The sequence below is a fragment of the Sus scrofa genome, chromosome 12, assembly GCF_054392235.1.
Source record: "Sus scrofa isolate SSC_HxYL_T2T_F1_AM1 chromosome 12, Sscrofa_HxYL_maternal_Yorkshire_Landrace_v2.0, whole genome shotgun sequence".
Lineage (NCBI taxonomy): Eukaryota > Metazoa > Chordata > Mammalia > Artiodactyla > Suidae > Sus > Sus scrofa.
The window spans coordinates 6,588,139-6,603,822 of record NC_139394.1 but is presented as its reverse complement, the minus strand read 5'-3'; the positions used below and the strand labels follow the sequence as shown (position 1 = coordinate 6,603,822).

The 15,684-nt window shown below is 48.1% G+C and overlaps 2 protein-coding genes across 10 annotated transcripts in view; both read right to left on the bottom strand.

The window, feature by feature from the left end:
• Positions 1 to 15,684, bottom strand: part of LOC102158693 (CMRF35-like molecule 1) — a 437,861-nt gene that overhangs the window by 377,449 nt on the left and 44,728 nt on the right. The window lies entirely within an intron of this gene.
• The window catches only part of LOC102159509 (CMRF35-like molecule 6), a 52,705-nt gene that overhangs the window by 25,083 nt on the left and 11,938 nt on the right, over positions 1 to 15,684 (bottom strand). For 2 of the 9 annotated variants that reach the window (XM_084983818.1, XM_084983819.1), the window contains exon 1: positions 2,026 to 2,257. The exons of 3 other annotated variants lie outside the window; for them this stretch is intronic. The gene's annotated coding sequence lies outside the window, so the exon portion shown is untranslated. Of the gene's footprint in view, positions 1 to 2,025; positions 2,345 to 15,684 lie in introns of those variants that run through there. 4 more of the 9 variants (XM_005668629.4, XM_013980777.3, XM_084983815.1 and 1 more) reach the window with 4 other exon arrangements.

Genomic DNA, 15,684 nt, shown 5'->3' with positions numbered 1-15,684 from the left:
ATTCATTCAACAAATATCATTGAACCCCTACAACCTGGCAGATGCGGTGCTAGGGACCGATAAGCAAAACAAATTAAGCTCCCATCCTCAAGAAGCTCACAGTCTCCTGGAGGGCAGGGGAGGTAGACAATAAACAAGCATCAAATACGCAAGGAGGTCCTAAGTGCCCCGGAGAAAGAGAGAGCAGAGCACGTCAAGGGGACACAGCAAACATTATTATATATCAACGAAGTTCTCTATGATAAGGTGACATTTTAGCAGGGACCTGAAAGAAGCCAAGGAGTCGTGCTACCAGCTGGGGATAAAGGATCCAAGGCAGAGGGCACAGCAAGTGCAAAGGTCCTGAGGTAGGAGCCAAGGGGCTGGAAGAGTGGGAGTGAGGGCAGGAATGGAAGGAGATGAGGACAGAGAGGAAATGGAGAGACATCATTTAAAAACGTGGAGGGAGGCTTTTGTGGGGAGTTTGGAATTTACTCTGAATGACGTAAGGAGCCACTGGAGAACCATGTCAGGTGACCTGATAAGGACCCCACTGGCTGCTGTGAGGACAGACACCTGGTCGAAGCAAGGATAGAAGAGGGGAGACCATGCAAAGGGGATTATCGTGCTTCAGGTGTGAGGTGACGGTGGCCTGAACCACCTGAACCAGGTCGGGGCAATGGAGGGGGTGAGAAGTGGCTGGATCCCAGATACCCCAGTGTCTCTGTTGTAAGTTCCCAGAGCACCCCCTTTATCCATCGCAGCCATAACAGGCATTTGTCTGTGCCCATTTGATTAATCCCCCTTAGGAGGTAGAGACGGGGTTTCTTCGCTCACACTACATATTCCACACCCAGGGCCCATAATAGATGCTCTATTCTGTGGAATGAATGACTGAACAAATATAACAAAGGAAAAAGCGCGGACGCACACAAACATACAGGCAATTTTGCAATGTGCTAAACCCAGCCCTTTGTTCTCTGCAGGTTCTGCAAGAAGCTGTCACCCTGTGTCCGCGCTGTGCCCAGCACCACTCAGGCACGAGAGCAAAGAACAGCAGAACAGGGAGTGACATTGGCCACCTGGGCTTGGGTCCAGGGTCCACCAGCCATGGCCAGAGACATCAAATTGCTAATAATTTTGTGTTTACTTTGTGCCAGAGACTACTTTAAATACTTCCCAATGCAGGCGTTCCTGTGTGGCTCAGCGGGTTAAGAACCCAAGATAGCAGCCATGAGGATGCGGGTTCGATCCCTGGCCTTGCTCAGTGGGTGAAGGATCCAGCATTGCCACAAGGTTCGGGTAGGTCACAGATGCCGCTGTGGCTGTGGTGTAGGCTGGAAGCTGCAGCTCAAATGGACCCGTAGCCTTGGAACGTCCATATGCTGCAGGTGCCTCAGTAGAAAGAAAAAAAATTATTTCCAATGTATTACTTCATTGAATCCTCCATGCCAGTCAAATAAAGTGGGTACTATTCCCATTTTTCAGATGTGTAAACTGAGGCAAAAAGTGCTTTAGGACCTGCCCAGGAACTCCCAGCTGGCTAGAGCAGATGCAGTGGTCCAGCCCCTTGAGGGAGGGCTGGGGCTGTCTCCTGGGGTCTCTCCCAGTCTCCCAACCACTGACCTATCTCTCTTCCCGCCCAAGCCCATATGAATGCGTCCTGGAAAATCCACTTCCTACCGTAGCTCTGTCACCAGCCCACCTTCCTGGGTCTTCCTGGGAAGGCCACCACCTCGTGAAACGCCTTTCTAAACCTCTCCAAGTAGAGATCTCCAATCTCGCTGCAAACTCATTCCAGTGCAGGGCAGTTCCACCCCCTGCCCCCCACTCGCCATTCTCTGAGTGTCTCTCAATCACCTCCTTCCACTGGCCAAGGGTCAGCCTCCAGAGGACACCGCATCCAGACGCAAACCCCACAAGTCACCATCATCCCCTCGCGGAGGCCCTAGACCACAGAGGGACCCAGAAAGCCTGGCCCACCAGCTGCAAACTGCCCTCTGTTGGCAACACTGGCTAAAAAGAGCCCTGGGACAGACTCCTTACTCTCTTGCAAATCCAGGGCTGTGGACGCCAGGGAGGCGCGGCCGCATTTCCCAGCCTGGTTTGGGTCCCGGGGGAGACCAGAGTCCTGGAAGTCAGGAGACCAAGTAATGGCAGTCATTCTTCTCGATTAAGTCGCATTTTTGAGAACCGAAACTCCAGGATTACTGACGGTAGGGGAAGCAATACTCAGTGTCCCAGCCCACAGAAGCTGCGGCCGGTGGACGGTGCATCCGAGTTCCGAGTCACCCCCCCGTCCAAGTCGCCCCGGGTGCCGGGGAGCGGGAGCGCGCGCCCCCTAGCGGACCGTAGAGGGGACGCCGGGGAGGGAGGCGGAGCAAGGGGAGGACGACGAGTGGCTCCCAGAGCCGGAAGTGGAGGATGGTGAGAGGCTGAAACCTAACATCTGGTGGAGGATTGCCTTCTCCACGACAGGACCTCACTTAACGTCCCCTCCAAGCCACTGGGAGTGTGCCTGAAACAGTGAGTTGACTAGGGTTGAAGGTTAAGTCCGGACTTACTAGGCTAGTGGGCTGTCACTGGTTAGTGATGAGCAAAGGGAAGGCAGAGGGCGGGCACGTGTGCCAGGTCTTCACCTTTCTGGTCTGAGCTGCTCCAGAGCCAGATCCCAGAATAACTCTGTCTCCGTGAGCCTCTGGCCCCTGGGAGTCAGAAACAATTTCCCTCTTACTGTTCAACCAGGCGGAGGAGAGTCCTCAGCTGAACCTGTCAGCTAAGGCCCCTTCCTGGAGCCTCATGGAAATCTCTCATTTTGAGTTTTAACACCCCCTGGACAGTCCGCTCCCATCTGACCCAGCAATGACCAGGACACCTCTCTTAACCACACTTGACCCAAGAACGACCTACATGGCTGCCAGGCAACCAGGCAAGCCGGCTGAGCCGGGAAGACAGCCCCCATCCCTCTCCCCCCACCCTTCCATCTCCTTCTCACCTCCTTTCCTGCCATCTGCCAAAAAAAAAAAAAAAAGTCAGTCTTCAAAAACAAATCCTGAAAAACGAGTGACTGAAAAATCAAGTTAAGAGGAAAGTAGCACTAATTTTACCCCTTAGGCTTAGAACACTGACGGGTCCAGGGGAGTAGAAACGGGGTGGGGGGTCGTGAGCAAGATGTTTGAAGGGCAGAGTCCAGTCCCAGTTCTGCCAACCCCCCTGGACCTGAGTGTCCCCACCTGCAGGAGGAGGAAACTGGCCTCCAGAGGGCGCCAGACCTCACCTGCTCCCACCTGAGGTCCTGACCCCCAACCCCAGGGGCTGTCTCTAGGTGTTGGAGGGAAGGGCTGAGGGATCCCAGAACTCCCGGCTTCGAGTCAGGCAGCTTCCAGATGAAATTTTATTTAAACAAGAGGTTCTATAAGGGGAAAAAATAGTATTAAATATTTCATACAAAGAGTATACATAACCAGGAATTCCATGCTCTGGTTTCTCTTCATATCGTATAAATCTTTCGCCTTTTACATAACCAGGAATTCCCATCATGGCACAGAGGAAGCGAATCTGACTAGGAATCATGAGGTTGCAGGTTTGATCCCTGGCCTCACTCAGTGGGTTAAGGATCCGGCGTTGCCACGAGCTGTGGTGTAGGTGGAAGATTTGGCTCAGATCTGGCATTGCTATGGCTGTGGCATAGGCCGGCAGCTGTAGCTCCGAATAGACCCCTAGCCTAATTAGACCCCTCCGATTAGAACCTCCATATGCCTCGGTTGTGGCCCTAAAAAGTGAAAAAGAAAAGAAAAAAAAGAGTTTATACAACCTATAAGTAAATGATAAAGAAAAATGATAAAATGCACACCTGTATGCCCCCCACACAGCTTAAGAAACTTTCTTTAGTTTTCTAAAGCTTTTAAAATTTTTAATTTTTAATTTTTGTCTCTGATTTAAATGTAGTATTTGTCCACTGTAGAAATCTCACAAGATCTAGAATACTGAGGAAATTAAAATTCCCATGATCCCATTACCTTACCGCTAATGTTCTCCTAATAATACTTTCCTGTTTGTTCTGGATGTATTGTTTTTCTGAAATTGAAGTCCTATTATACAGATTGTTCCCTTTTTTCATCATGAACACTTTCCTTGGACCAGTTAATTTCTTTTTTCTTTTTTTGGCCACCCCCACAGCATTTGGAAGTTCCCAGGCCAGGGATCAAACCTGGGACAACACCAGATCCTTAACCTACTGTGCCACAAGGGAACTCCTGGACCAACTAATTCCTTAGTATCCTTCTACTTCCAAGAAAATGACCCCCAAATAACCTAACTTTTGAACAGAGAGTTGTTTTTCCAAAAAGAAGCAGAAGCGGGAATTGATATATGGGGGAACTCTCTCTTGTCTGGCTTCCACCTGAAACATAAACTCAATTAAGAGTCTGATGAAGCAGATCCTGTTGTGTTTCTGGCACAGGGAAGTATCTGATGCATAAATGTTGATTGATGATCGCTTCTCCCGAGGCCGAAAGCATCTCTGGAGATAAGAGGGAAAACAGAAGCCAGAGCTTTCATGATAAACAAAGATGCCTGAGAAGCCTCCTCTGCAGCCCAAGCCAAGTTCTGGGTACAGGGTGGGTTTTCAACACGTACCAAGAATGCTTATTGCCTGTGCCTTGTCACTGCAGATTTATTTAACCATTATTTGTGCACAGGCTAAGGTAAAGTGTTGGATGCTTGTGGGGGGGGATGAGGAAGTTGGCAGGGGCGTCATTTAAGAGTTAATGATGTAGCGCAGAAGGGAGGACAAGCAGAGAAATGACTCTATCATGTAGGAGCCCCTTTGTGGCTCAGCTCCCTGTGCACAGGAGGTGTTCAAGAACATTTTACTACACAGCCATGCAAGAATCACAGATCTAAGATCCTACCACTGGAAGGATCTTAGAATGGCGCTTGGCCTCAGTCCTCCTCTGCTCTTACTTTTACCAGCGTCTATACAATGGGATCGATAATATGTGTTTCCTTGGATGCTATGAGAAGAGAAAGAGAAAATAAGTGTCAACTATCAGGGTGTCACGAAGTTAAGGTTTGGTTGTGAATACACCTCTCACGCCACCCCATTTCCAATCTGAGATTCAGAAGAGAAACCACATACAACGTCCAGTAAGTCAGAGGCAAAGTAAAGGCTAGAATTCTGATCTCGACTTCCGATCCGGAGTGAAACATTTGGATGCACTTGCTCAGGGCAGGAAATGATCCCTGCTCCTTCCTAGCCCATCCCAGACTCAAGTGTTCCTTCTCGCCATCACTTCCCACAGAGCTTGATCATGTCTCCTTCCTGGAGACCCAGATACAATCTCAAAGCAGGGCCAAGAAGTGCCTCCCAAAATGAGCACTGCGATTCTGACCTCCCACCACCTCCCTGGCTTCTGAACCTTCCCTGAAGTGTCTGCTGTACTTGACCCCGTGGGCTGTGAGAACTCTACCTGGGGGGCGCTGCTGTCAGCATGCACGTTCCTGCCCTGGGTCCACAGCCAGCTGCAGACTGTGCTGCTGGGAAGCTGGTTCCCTCCAGTGAAGATTTGTGTTAAAACTGTGAAAGGCTTCTAAAGGATTTCAAACAAGTCAGGCACTTTTTTTTTTTTTTTTTTTTTTTTTTAGGGCCATACCTGTGGCAAATGGAAGTTCCCAGGCTAGGGGTCTAATCAGAGCTGCAGCTGCCAGCCAACACCACAGCCACAGCAACACCAGAACCGAGCCGTGTCTGCAAACTACACCACAGCTCACGGCAACACGGGATCTTTAACCCAGTGAGTGAGGCCAGGAATTGAATCCGTGTCTTCATGGATACTAGGTGGGTTCTTTACCCCTGCAACACAAAGGGAATTGTGCACTTTTGGGGGGAGTTCCCGTCGTGGCTCAGTGGAAATAAATCTGACTAGTATCCATGAGGACACAGGTTTGATCCCTGGCTTCACTCGGTGGGTTAAGGATCTGGCGTTGCCGTGACCTGTGGTGTAGGTTGCAGATGTGGCTCGGATCCCACATTGCTATGGCTGTGGCAGAGACCAGTGGCAACAGCTCCAATTCAGCCCCTAGCCTGGGAACCTCCATATGCCACAGATGCGGCCCTAAAAATACAAAAAAAAAAAAAAAAAAAAAAAATCCCACGTCTCGCACTTTTTAAACTTTATGTTTCTAATGTGATTTATGGCATGAATGGTACTTGAACCTCTGATTGATTGACCCCCTTAAGACCACATGTGCCAGGCAGGTAGATTCATTACCACCATTGTGTAGATGAGGAACGTGAGGCTTAGGGCCTGGGGTTTGTTCAAGGTCTCACAGCCAGGGAGTGTCAGTGTCAGACAAATTCCAAGCCTCCTAACCCCTAGCTGGGGCCTCTGTTGCCTCTGCCAGGGTCTCTGTCAGTTGCAGATCTCAGAAACCTGCTTAAAAGATGCCCAGGCAAAAGGGAGCCTATGGGGTCTTGCAAATAATTCAAGAAGGCCATCCGGAGTTCCCGCTGTGGCACAGTGGGTTAAAGGACCTGGTGTTGCTGAAGTTGCAGCGTAGGATTTGATCTTTGGAATTTCCATACACCAAAGGTGGAGCCATTAAAAAAGTCAGAAAGAAAGATGATTCATGCAAAAGGCAAGGATGATGTTGGATGCTGGGAAAACTGGAACCGGACAACGGAACATCTCCTGGGCCCCTCTTCCTTCTCCTCCATGGGCTGTCTCTTCCGAGAGAAACTTCCTCCAGGAGGAGGGAAATATAACCCCTGGCCTCTCCCAAGTTGACCACCGTATGGGCTTTACTCCCAGAGAAAGGCTTACTCCCCTCCTGCCCCAGTTAAAGAAAAAAAGCAATCCTGAGAAGACCTGAGACTGGCCTGGCCTTCGTCAGGTGCCCATCCTGGACCATGCCACTGTGGCCAGGTGGGCAGGGTCATTTAAATGTGGTGCCAAGCCTCCTCCATCAGAGCCATGTGGATGTAGGATGTCTGGGGTCAAGCGTAGGAGCTGATCCTTAGAGCAGTGGGAGTGGAATCGGTGACAGTGACAGCGGTTGAGATCACCCCGGGAGTGAACAGAAAGAAAAGAAGACACGGAGGACAGAACCCTGGGTGGGGGGGGGTGAAATTTAAAGAGTGGAAAGAAAGAAAGACAAGAGGAAGGAAAGGAAGAAGGAAAGAACGAGTGACAAAAGGAAGGAAAGGAAGGGAGTGACAAAGCCGATCGGTGGAGAAACAGGAGAGCCCATGGTTACAGAAGCCACACAGGCTAGCGTTTGAAGGAGGAAGGAAGTCCGATGAACTATGCATAGAATGGCCTTGGGATCTTGCAGCATAAGGGTCATGGTGACCTAGCCAATTGCCTTGAAGGGAGGTGTAGGAGTGGAAGTCAATTGAAGATGAGGAAATGCAGACCATGAGTGTAGTTCTTAAAGAATTTAAGAAGGGTGGAAAAGCAGTGGGAGGTGAAGAGAGGCGAGGGGACAGTCCCCTCCACCTTAACCACGTGGGCTGATGGAACTGATACCCTTTGACACTAAACCGTTTGCATGCAACTTCCCATTATGCAGTCATCCATCACCTTAAATGCTCGTGCTGTGAAGTGTAAGAAGCTATTTCTAATAATAATAGCTAACACTTATTATCATAAATCACACAGATCTGAGTCAAAGCTGACATTCTCACCCATTCTTTCTACTACTTCCCCACTGGTGGGTACAACATAAAGGTGTAAATTGTGCAGAAGGAGATGATGGAGTGGCAGAGGCCAGCCCCTCTCAGCCAGCCCTTTCTTAGAGCCTTCCTCCAAAAGAAAAAGTGGTCTCTCCTTTTATGTCTACCACCATCTACTTCCATTCCCACAAGAGTCTCAGCTCTCTGAAGGAATCAAAGTTCCCCTTGATTACATTTTCAGGAACCATTGTTCATTTGGACCAGCAGCAATTTCAAACAACTGCAATATCCAGTTGGCTGCCCACTGTCCTGACGAGTCCTCTCTGAAGTCTGGATCTCTCCTCCTTGCCTCATGGAAAATTGCAGGGCTGGCAATGAGGTCATGTAATGACTTGATATGTAACAGACATAGACAGTGTCAGACTCTGGGAGATTATTCCCGGCTGACTTTATTTGATGTGTCTCACAGCCATTGATCACCTAGCCAACTACGGTGCCTTAGCTGATAGGACAAAACAAAATAGCTCTGACACCTGCCTTGGCCTCATGCCATGGAAGGAGCATGAGACCAAAGTCCCAACCTCACAGCTTGTCTTGGAAATAGGTTCCCCCTCAAGTTCAGCCACAGCCATTACCCAATGAGCTCACTTCAACTATGGCTGGGAGGTGTCAGGTTGCTGACACTCACCTGACTGTCACAGTCCCTGTCCTTTGTCACAAGCTCGCTGGTGAGTGCAGTATTTTTGCCCCTGTCTGTACCTGACTTTTTGAAAAGGTGGATGAAATAAGACCTCCCATCTGTTCCCACTTCTAAAATATCAGGTGTAAAGGAATAGTCTCTCTGAATTTAAAACATTCCACATTGAGCCATGAACTTGAAGGTTACCCTTCACTCTTGTTTTCTCTTTCCTCTCTTCCTTCCTTCTTTAATTCCTCCCCCATCCAACCCTACCCTTACCCACTCCTCTCTTTCTATGTTACCACCATCTGTCTTCTTCTTTAGTTCCTATCCCTCTTTTACACATCTCCTTTCCTGCCCAAGGTCAAGACTGCAAAAGGGACACCTGGGGATCAAAATTTAAGGAGGCTTGAGTGACACCAAGAATGACCGTCCCTAAGCACCTCTCTTGCCTCTCCCCGGACCTAGCCCTGTTCCTTCCATCCCCATATCTCTGTCTTTACATCATTCAAGAATTTTTCTCCCATCCTCCCCTACTCCTTTGCTCTCTTGACCACGTGGCAGAATTCTTTCTGTGCATAGCAACTACATTATTTAGAATATCGATTCAGCTACTGTATAAAAAGCCAGTATAACCAAGGCACACAGCAGACAGAATTTATCTTTCTTCTAACATCCAAGGGTAAGCCTTCCAGGGCTGATATGGCAGCTCTACAAGACCTCAGGGTTCTCCTAGCCCCTCTGCTCTACGATTCTCAGCACCTGGCTTTCCTCTCAAAGTCTAAGACAGCTGCTGTCACTCCCACCACCATCTCCACATCCCAGTAAAAGGAAGAGAAAAAGAGACAGGGAGAGCTTGCTCCTTTCTTTGTAAGAAAATGACTCAGATGTTGTAAACATGACTTCAGCTCACACATCCTCCTGGTCATAACTTAGTTTAAGTCACCCCGTCTAGCTGCAAGGGAAGTTGGGAAATGTGGTTTTTCACTTCCTGGCCATGTGCCCAGCTAAGACTTCTGTTCCTGTGAAATAAGGAGAGAGCAGACATTGGGGTTTAACTAGCAATCTTTTCCATCTTTGTAGTCTACTGAGAAATACTACTTTTTCTTCCTCAAAATAGTAGGGAAAGGGAAATAATAAGTACCTGTCTCCTATCCTTTTCTTAAGTAGGACTGGTTGCATTTTTAGATAATCATTCATGGAATCCTATGATAAGTGGAATTTATGGCAGAACAGTGGTGATGATGATTGTGATGGTGGGGAGGATGGTGGTGATGGTGGTGATGGTAGTGATGATGGTGATGATGGTGGTGATGATGATGATGGTGGTGATGGTGGTGGTGATGATGGTGATGGTGATAATGATGATGGTGAAAGTGATGATGGTGGTGATGATGGTTGTGATGATGGTGATAGTGATGATGATGGTGATGATGGTTGTGATGATGGTGATAGTGATGATGATGGTGATGGTGATAATGATGATGGTGAAAGTGATGATGATGGTGGTGATGATGGTTGTGATGATGGTGATAGTGATGATGATGGTGATGGTGATAATGATGATGGTGAAAGTGATGATGGTGATGGTGATGAAGATGAAGTCTGTACTGAGAACTATTAGTGGACTCCCCACCTCCAAATCCAGGATCTGAATCTCCTCTGCAGAGTCCCTGCCTAGTGGACACTCAGTCTATGCAAGCAGCTCACACTGCAGCCCAGTTTAGTAGCAACAGCTCCCATTGCTGGAACCCCTCCTGTGAGCCAGGCACCAGCACAAGGATTTGTGGATTATTTCATTTAATCACACAAAAGTCTCAGAGCTCAGTATAAGTACTAACCCCATGGGGAAACAGAAACTCAATATATAATATAAATAGATAACACAATGATTTTTCTGTACAGCTAAAACCTTGTAAGTCAACTATATTTCAATTTTTAAAATTATTTTAGGAGTTCCTCTTTTTGGCTCAGTGGTAATAAATCCAACTGGTATCCTTGAGGACACAGGTTCAATCCCTGGCCTCACTCAGTGGGTTAAGGATCTGGCATTGCTGCGAGCTCTGGTTTAGGTCAAAGACACGGCTCCTGATCCCATGTGCTACGGCTGTGGCATACGTAGGCCAGCAGCTATAGCTCTGATTTGACCCCTAGCCAGGGGGCTTTCCATACATTGCAAGTGAGGCCCTAAAAGGAAGGGGGGGTAGAAAGAGAGAGAGAGGGAGGGAGGAAGGAAGGCGAGAGAGGGAGGGAGGAAGAAAACCGTTTATGATGAATGTGCCAGAATTCAATTATTCAACTGATTATCTCAATTCTGTGTACCCTGAGGTCCAACTGAAAGAAAATTTAGATGAATAGATGATTTGATATTCTTACATTTGATATTCTTACATTATCAGCTCTTGGAAGGAGGGATTGGGTTTCTTTTTCTCCTCCCGGTTTTGATGTTCAGTGGTGCCGCCTTAGGGAGACAATCACAATGGAGAGCACTTAGGAGCCCAGAGAACCTTCTGCCTCTTCTGGAAAATACCTGAAATTGAATCCCCAGATCCCTGCAAGCAGCTGGCAGGCTGCCTAAGAGGGCCTGCTGGCATAGGATCATGGCCAAGTGGCCCGTGACTTCAGCAAAGAAAGACCCTCAAAAAAAAAAAAATGATGCACACACGCACACACACCTGCTATTCACTAATGGATAAAAACCATCTGTCAATCCTCACAGGCAAGGATGAAGCCTAAAGAACAAATTCCTGGAGTTCCCATCGTGGCGCAGTGGTTAACGAATCCGACTAGGAACCATGAGGTTGCGGGTTCGGTCCCTGCCCTTGCTCAGTGGGTTAAGGATCCAGCGTTGCCCTGAGCTGTGGTGTAGGTTGCAGATGCGGCTTGGATCCCGCATTGCTGTGGCTCTGGCGTAGGCCGGTGGCTACAGCTCCGATTGGACCCCTAGCCTGGGAACCTCCATATGCCGCGGGAGCGGCCCAAGAAATAGCAACAACAACAACAACAAAAAGACAAAAAAGACAAAAAAAAAAAAAAAAAAAAAAAAAGAACAAATTCCTTCCCAAAAGGCGACATGTGCACTAAAAATCACATTAAGGAGCAAAGGACAGTTACCTTCACCTCCTGAAATTGTATTTCTTATGTGGAAAGGGGGCTGAGCTACACAAGAAAAGGAGAGATGAAACCGAAAGTGTGGCTAACGGGAGTTCTCCAGTGCTCAGCCATTTAAGGAGCCTGTCACTGCTGTGGCACGAGTTGGATCCCTGGCCTGGGAACTTCCGCATGCCGTGAATGTGGGCAAAAAAAAAAGGAGGTTGCTTAAGAGAAGTGCAAGTAAATTTTGCTGACTTTTTCATCTTGTCTGGGCTTCCCTGAATATGGGACCAAGGAAGCGTGTCTCCCTGAGGCTGATGAGCTTACAGTTCTCTGTCAGCACAACTGCCAGCTTCTGTGAGCACGCTGGGAACAAATGTCCACAAGAGAGAGATAGTGAGTTACAAAGGGCTTCAGGCTCAGTAGAGAGGTCTGCCTGGATGCTCAGTCTGTCTCTTGGTCTGTGCAGCTGGCTTGAGCCCCAGGACTGAGGACCAGCAGAAGGACCACCAGCCTGTGGGTCCCAGCCCATGAGGGCTGTCACACTTCCTCAGATTCCAGGTAAGAGAGGCACAGGAACACACTTTGCAGCAATCCCCTGAATGTGCCAGAAACGGGGATGTTGGAGCAGATGTGGCAAGGCCACCGGTACTCTGGAGACAAAGACCCCCTTAGATCCTCCTCCCCTTGTCCCTGACAGAGTGGCAGGAAAGGCTAGAACTTAGCAAAAGTCATATATGCCAGAGAGGTTTTCCAGCCAAAGAGCTAAAAGCCCTGAATGAATCTTCACAGCCCCTTCCTGAACCACAATTCTTGATGGATGACTCTATGCAAACGAGGCGGCTCAGGATGTGGAACACATACCAGCTTGTGGCCACACAGTGGGGACCGCAGCTCAGCTCTGTCTGCTATCTGCATCATCTCGCTGATTGATTTAAGGCTCCTGAACCGAGCTCACTCCCACCATCTATAAAACGGGAAGAAGAGCAGCCTCCTCCAGAGGCTACATTATTGGCTTAGATTAAGTTAGACAATACCTGCAAGAGAGTCTGGCAGATGGTCGACATAATACAGGCTAATTCATCATTTACCCTGTGTCTCCCCAAAAGCACCTAATAAAGAGCTAAGAGAAGCCAAGGCAGCAGAAATCTGGTACCCTCGTAAGTTACTCCAGTGGCTTGAGGGTGAATTTCCCTTATTGGACGCTCTTGTCAGTTGTCAAAAATGTGACTCCTGGAGTTCCCACAGTGGCACAGTGGGTTAGGAATCCCACTGCAGTGGCTCAGGTCACTGCAGAGGATTGGGTTCTATCCCTGGTGCAGCTCAGAGGGTTCCAGGATCCAGCATTGCCGTGACCTGCGGATTCAATCTCCAGCCTGGGAACTTTCATATGCCGCAGGGGCGGCCATCAAAAAAGAAAAAAAAAAGTGACTCCTTGGTGCTCTGAGCCAGAGGGAGATACCATGGGGGGCCTTTGTAAAGAAGGAAGATTGGTGGAGTTCCCGTCGTGGCTCAGTGGAAACGAATCCGATTAGGAACCATGAGGTTGCAGGTTCGATCCCTGGCCTCGCTCAGTGGGTTAAGGATCCGGCGTTGCTGTGAGCTGTGGTGTAGGTCGAAGACGTGGCTCGGAGCTGGCGCTACTGTGGCTGTGGCATAGACCAACCACTGTAGTTCTAATTAGACCCCTAGCCTGGGAACCTCTATATGCCATGGGCGTGGCCCTAAAAAGCAAGAAAAAAAAAGAGAGAAGGAAGCGTGGTGCTTGGGGGTCCCTTCCTGGGTGAAATCCTCGCAGACGCCCACTCTCCTCCCCATCTCCAGGCAGAGACAGCTAATCACCATCTTTTCCAGACTTGCAGCCCGTGCTATTCTCAATATATTATTCTCAGTATATACCAAGCCCTGGGACCAAGCATTTCCCATGCCTATCTCATTTAATCCTCACGACAGCCCCACAAAAGAGGAACGTGAAGATGAGCAGAGTGAAATAATAGAGGCGTTCAGAGAACAATGGCAGAGCTGGGATGCAGCTCACTGCCTGCTGGCTCGAGGGCTGTACAGTCTCCCTCATAGGCCATCGTGGCAGGTCACCCGGTCTGCTATTTTTATCTCTGTTAGTCACATCTAGTAGACTGTTGTCAGCTCTTCAGAGGCAGGAACTGGGAAGCTCTGTTATCTATTTATCCCAGGGCCTGGCTAAGAATGAACGAATGAATGGACACTCTTCTCCAAAGCCCCAAGGACAGAGACAGCACCATGGTTCCTCTTAGGTCAACATGGCTCATGACCTCCACCCCCATCCAAGATGGTGGAGGCTGAGTCCGGGGCCAGGACAGGTGGCTGTGTGTACAGGCTGCTCTTGTTTATGCCAGGAGCCCAGAGCTTGAGCGAGGGAGCTGTCCCAAGCCCATCACTGGAGGACAGATGTGGACGGATCTTTGATGCTAGAAAGGCCATCCCATCTCCTCATTTCATAATTTTTTGCAGCATTGGATCTGCATGGAGTTTATTCTGGATATATCCTTCTAATCCTTCAAATCCACTGAGCTCAGCAGTTCTCTTATTTCTTATTTGGGGTGTGGTTTTGCTTGTTTTTAATTGAAGTACAGTTGATTTACAATGTCAGGTTGGTTTCGAGTGTACATCAGAGTGACTCAGTTTTATATACACATGTTCCTTGGAGTTCCCGCTGTGGCACACACATTGTGTGTGTGTATACACCACATCATCTTCATCCATTCATCTGTTGATGGGCATTTAGGTTCCTTCCCCGTCTTGGCGACTGCAAATAGTACTGCCATGAACATTGGGGTGCACGTATCTTTTCGAATTAGAATTTTCTCTGGATGTGTGCCCAGAAGGGGAATTGCAGGATGATATGGCAACTCTATTTTTAGTTTTTTAAGGAACCTTCCTACTGTTCTCCATAGCGGCTGCACCAATTTACATTCCCACCAGCAATGTTGGAAGGTTCCTTTTTCTCCACACCTTTTCCAGCACTTATTATTTGTAGACGTTTTGATGATGGCAGTTGTTTCCCGTGTGTTACTATGGTTGATGGATTATTTCCTTAATGACCCAAAATGGAACTGCCACTTAATCCCCAACATGAGGTTCAGTCCGAAGTGTCAGAATCAAAATAGTATATTGTTAGGAGTGTGAAATCAGAAGTCACATTCCTGGGTTCAAACGCCAACTGGCTGTGTAAGCTTTTTTACACTCTACAAACCTCAGTTTCCACTTCTGTAAAATGGACACAGTAACAACTATCCCATAGAGTTATTGTCAAGTTAAATGATATAATGTACAAAACATGTAGCATAGGATCTGACATGTAGTAAATGCTTAATAAATGTTGATTACTGAAAGTTTGGTCTAGTTCATGGACAGCTGGGCAGTCAGACAGGTATTCCCAGAATAAAGTCTGGATAACTCTGGCTTTGGCTTTTCTCAGGTTACCAGCAAACACCCTGACCTCTCACCCAAAGTTTAACCTGCTACAAATTCTGCTCACATACAGAGATCTCAACCAGCCTTTCTAATGTCCCATTCTTATACATGAATAAGCAACCAAGACTCCCCAGGCATTCATTAAAAAAAAAAAAAATCTGTAGTTCCAGTAGTGGTTCAGTGGGTTAAGAACCCAACATAGTGTCCACGAAGATGTGAGTTCAATCCCTGGCCTTGCCCAGTGGATTAAGGATCCAGTGTTGCTGCAAGCTGCAACACAGGTTGCAGACACAGCTCAGATCCCACATTGCTGTGGCTGTGGTGTAAGCCAGTTGCTGCAGCTCTGATTCAACCCCTAGCCTGAGAACTTCCATATGCTGCAAGTGCGGCTGTAAAAAAAAAAAAAAATCTGCAACTTGAAAAAGAAAACCAGTATAAATAGCAAATCTCCCTAAACAAAGCAGAGAGCAGAGATAATTTGAGGAGCAGGAGAGAAATGTGCAAACACTCAGAGAGATTTGAGAAGATACTACATCCATAAAGCTATAAAAGGAAAAGGAGGGCCACTCTCTCTTTGGCTCAGCCGGTTAAAAATCTGACTGCAGTGGCTCAGGTCCCTGCTGCATAAGTCACAGCTGTGGCTCCGATTCAATCCGTGGCCTGGGACCTTCCACATGCCTTGGGTGTAGCAATGAAAAAAAGAAAGAGAGAGAAAGGCAGAAAGACAGACAGAAGGACAGACAGACATGGAGTAAGGTGGTTCCTCAAAAAAGTTAAAAATAGAATAACCATCCTGCTGTGTAGC